The sequence below is a fragment of the Mus pahari genome, chromosome 17 (assembly GCF_900095145.1).
Source record: "Mus pahari chromosome 17, PAHARI_EIJ_v1.1, whole genome shotgun sequence".
In the NCBI taxonomy this organism is placed as follows: Eukaryota; Metazoa; Chordata; class Mammalia; order Rodentia; family Muridae; genus Mus; species Mus pahari.
The window spans coordinates 67,426,093-67,431,040 of NC_034606.1; the positions used below are offsets into that span (position 1 = coordinate 67,426,093).

The following is a 4,948-nucleotide window of genomic DNA, read 5'->3' on the forward strand; positions in this document are numbered from 1 at the left end:
TTGCTACTACATTTGTGTATGCCCCCCCCAGGGTGATTACTGGCAACTTCTGTTTTTATTTGGTTCACTATGCTTAGTTATCCCACATCCTTGAACACAGCCATCTGTGTCCTCATGCTATCATTTAATAAATCCAGAACAAAACAAACTTCCCAAAGATCCATTCTTTTTGATGGGCCAGAGCCATCAGAGACTGCCTTCTCATGACAAATCTGAAATCTCTGTTGTTTCTACCGACAACTTGCAACCAGATATATGAATAATTGAGACAACAGAAAACACTTCCTACCTTGATAACAAGCTACAATAGTCTTCTCTTTAAAGGATGAAGAAATTGATTCCTGGGACGTTATGAGACTCAGATGTCTCCCTCAGCCCTCATCTTTCTTAGTTCATGATGTTCTAGTGTTTGCATGTTTGAGGCATGGACTAAAGACTATGCAACAATTGTCTGTCTACCTAGAAAATATGTTCAATGATCCCATGACATGTTTCACAAAAGCAAAAGTTGATTTGAGCAGTAGAACTAAGAAAGTCATCGTCAGGGCATGAAGTTGAGAGATATAAAACCAAAAAGTATTTTATAGAACATTGACAGAATCAAAGTTAGCAAGACTCAAGGGAAAGTTCACCCACTTAAAAGCAGAAAATATGCCCAGTGGTGGTGGCATGCCTTCAATCCCAGCACCTGGGAAGCAGAAGCAGGTGGATCTCTGAGTTTGAGGCCAGCCTGGTCGGAAGAGTGGGTTCCAGGACAGCCAGGGCTACACACAGAAACCCTATCTTGAAAAAAAAGAAAAAAGAAAAAAGAAAAAGAAAAGGAAAATCAGAATATACTTAAAAGACCTCAGAGGACAGGACTGTTTGGTTTTATTGTTGTTGTTGTTTGGTTTTTGAGACAGGGTTTCTCTGTATAGCCCTGGCTGTCCTAGAACTCACTCTGTAGACCAGGCTGGCCTCGAACTCAGAAATCCGCCTGCCTCTGCCTCCCAAGTGCTGGGATTAAAGGTGTGCGCCACCACTGCCCAGCTGACAGGACTGTTTGTAATGTCAGCAATGAATATAAAAAGTGAGAGAGCCCTTTTCAAACAGGGATATTCTTAGGTCTCTAATCAAAGGAGAATTCACACTGCAGAAGGAGGTTTCTGTACTGTAACCATAATCTCTCCAATGCTGTTTTATTTGGACATACGACTATGTGGCTCTGTAATTGTCCATGGGTTGCTTTTATTCTTTGTGTTTTTGTCTTCCTGGGAAGAACCTGACTCCTCAGAGGGATCTTTCAAACCTCTTTCCAGAGCTGCCTGTGTCAGGCCATGCTGGAGAGGAAGCTGAAGAGTAATTGTTAGTCTACCACAGCTGGAAGCCTAGCAAACACAGTGATCAGCACCCTGAATAGATGGCTCTGCTGCAGACCAAGAGGCAACCTGATCCCTTCCTCCTTTAAGACAAGTGCTATCTGGAGTGCCTGTGTATGATTTTGGGGGACTATGAACTTGATGTTCATGATCACCTGAGAAAAGAATCAAGCTCTTGTGTAAGGGGACTGTGGGTCAGAAGAGTGTGCCCTGTAAGTTTATGGGATAAAGATGCTGAAGGGTCCTCCTTGGAGCCACTCAGCCATCCTAGTTTTAACCTGTTCCTGTTCCTCATCATTCCCACCTGTAATTCTGTCTTGGCAACAACTGCATACTGAATGTTCTCAAAGTACTTTGTAGACTTTAATTAGTTCCGTGGGAAGTGAGGCAAAGCCCAACCTTCATCTTGCCAAAAGATGAAGGGGGTGGGAAACAGGGAAGGACAGCTAGATAGCCAAGAAACTCTCTGAAGGGTGTGTGGTATAAGAGGGTGTGTGGTTAAACCCCTGAGTCCTGAGTCCTGAGTCCTGGCAGGAATGTTTTAGTCTTCCATTCCCAAACAGGCAGTGGGCTCATCCTACTAACCTACTTTGCTAGGGTGTTGTTGATGAATGCTTATAAACCCTATCCTAGATGACAGGTTTGGAAGATAGTTAAGGAAAGCATGTCATTAAGTCCCTACTCACCCCCTCCTCGACAACTAGCCCTGGAGAAATGGATGATGGCCAGAACCCAAAGGACTCATCAACAGCAAGGGAATCAGGGATGTAGGCTGAGGGCTGAACAGTGAGGACCAAAGGAAGTCTGAAACCGGTGACACTTGACTGTGTCTGGAAAAGATTGTTACAAAATGTCTGACTCCTGCTAAGGTTCTATGAATGGCTACTTTCTTAACATACAGGAAATAGTTTTTGTGGTATTTCCCCCTTCCTCCTTTGGTAAGACTAGAAAAACTCTTGAGGTCTAACACAAAGTATCATTTTTAGTCAGGTTACTGTTATTGTGATAAATATCATAATCCAAAGCAACACAGGGAAGAAAAGGTTTATTTCAGTTTATAACTCTCAGGGCAGGAACTCAAGGAAGGCACCTGGAGGGAGGAATTGAACAGAAACCATGGAAGAATGCTTCTTACTGGCTTGCTCCCAATGCTTTGTTCAGCGGGCTTTCTTATTCCATCCAGGACCACCTGCTTAGAGATGGCACCCCCACAGTGAGCTGAGCTCTCCCACACCAATCATAAATCAAGACAATACTCTACAGATTTGTCTAAGAGACAATGTTAGGAAGGCATTTTCTCAGTTAAGATTTCAGAGGGCTAGAGCAATGGCTCAGAGGGTAAGAGCACTTGCTGCTCTTTCAGAAGAACCCAGCACACATGGCAGCTCACAGCTGTCTGTAAACTGCTATTCCAGGGGATCCAGTACCCTGGCATCTACAAGCACAAGGACACAGATACACAGATATACAAGCAGACAAAAATTTGTACACATAAAATAACAAAGGTTTTTTAAAAAAGATTTCATCTTCCTGGATATATGTCTAGGTTTGTGTCAAGTGGACAAAAACAATCAGCACAGTATCAGAGATACATTTCTTTCCAAGGATTTCCCCCCCCCCTTAGTGCTCTTCTTGTGCATGCCTGGGTGTCCAAGGATCTGACTGAATCTGGGTCACTCTAAACTTCTCTAAAAGAACCAGTTAAGATTTTTAGGCTCTTAAGATACCAGGACTGGTGCTCGCTTCGGCAGCACATATACTAAAATTGGAACGATACAGAGAAGATTAGCATGGCCCCTGAGCAAGGATGACATGCAAAATTCGTGAAGCGTTAAAAAACAAACAAACAAACAAACAAACAAACAAAGATACCAGGACTGTAGCACTTGTCACCTTCCATTCCAGTTAAGTTGGGTAAGTTTACTTCCCTGAGCTTTGTTTTGCTTATCTATAAAATGTATTGTTCCGGTCTAAAAGAAATTCAGGGACAAAAATGGAGCAGAGACTGAAGGAAAAGCCATCCAGTGACTGGCCCAACTTGGAATCCATTCCATGGGTGGATACCAAACTCTGACACTATGGGTTTTTTTTTGGATATTTTCTTTATTTACATTTACAATGTTATCCCCTTTCCCTGTTCCCCCACTCCCGGAACCTCCCTGTCCCACCCCCCCTCTCCCCTACTTCTATGAGGGTGCTCCCCTTTCTAAGAAGGACTGAAGCACCCACACGTTGGTCTTCCTTCTTCTTGAACTTCATGTGGTCTATGAATTTGGATCTTTTGGGCTAATATCCACTTATCAGTGAATGCATACCATGTGTGTTCTTTTATGACTGGACTATCTCACTCAGGATGATATTTTCTAGTTCCATCCTTTTGCCTAAGAATTTCATGAATTCATTGTTTTTAATAGCAGAGTAGTACTCCATTGTGTAAATGTATCCATTCCTCTATTGAAGGACATCTTGGTTCTTTCCAGCTTCTGGCTATTATAAATAAGGCTGTTATGAACATAGTGAAGCATGTGTCCTTATCACATGTTAGAGAATCTTTTGGGTATATGCCCAGGAGTGGTATAGCTGGGTCCTCAGGTAATACTGTGTCCAATTTTCTGAGGAACCGCCAGACTGATTTCCAGAGTGGTTGTACCAGCTTGCCATCCCACCAACAATAGAGGAGTGTTCCTTTCTCCACATCCTCGTCAGCATCTGCTGTCACCTGAGTGTTTGATCTTAGTCATTCTGACTGGTGTGAGGTGGACCCTCAGAAACCTTGACACTATTACTGATGTCATGCTGTGCTTGCAGACAGGAGCCTAGCATAGCTATCCTCTGAGAGGCTCTACCAGCAGCTGACTGAGACAACCATTGGAATAAGTTCAGGAACCCCTATGGAAGACTTAGAGGAAGAATTGAAGGAGCTGAAGGGATGGCAACCCCATAGGAACACTAACAGTATCAACTAACCCGGATCCCTGAGAGCTCCAAGAGACTAAGCCACCAACCAAAGAGTATACATGGGCTGGTCTGTGGCACCCAGCACATATGTAGAGAGAACTGTCTTGTCTACTTCAGTGGGAGAGGATTCGCCTAATCCTATAGAGACTTGATGCCCCAGGGAAGGGGGTTTCTGGGGGGGGGGTGATGTGTTGCATGGGTAAAGGGTTGGGTGGGGGTAGGGGTATGAGGGAGTGGGAAGCACCCTCTCAGAGGCAAAGGAGATGAGGGAGGAGTGAAGAACTCTGGCAGGGGGAACCAGATAGGAGGCAACATTTGGAAGGTAAATTAATAAAATAATTTAATAGAAGAAAAATGTGCCCAGTAACAGTCCCCAACCCAGAGGTTTGCTATGATGTTTAAATGAAATAATTCAGATAAGCCTTAGCATGGGGCTAATATGGGGTAAGCACTTGACCCATTTCAACCCTGACTATTTTATCTGAGACCATCCACAATACTTTCCTTTGTTAAGTCCCAAACTCTTCCCTGGCCCCACATCTACCTCGATCAATGGGAAATCAAAGCAGACACCAAATTCTTTTCCATGTCAGTTAGAGCAAGGCAGAATCAAGATGGCCACCCCATGTATA

At 43.7% G+C, this 4,948-nt stretch overlaps 1 non-coding gene across 1 annotated transcript; it reads left to right on the forward strand.

Moving 5' to 3' along the window:
• Positions 1–3,093: 3,093 nt before the first annotated feature.
• On the forward strand, positions 3,094–3,201 carry LOC115062475. Its single transcript, XR_003842427.1, has one exon. It is a non-coding gene; the product is annotated as a U6 spliceosomal RNA (small nuclear RNA).
• Positions 3,202–4,948: the final 1,747 nt, after the last annotated feature.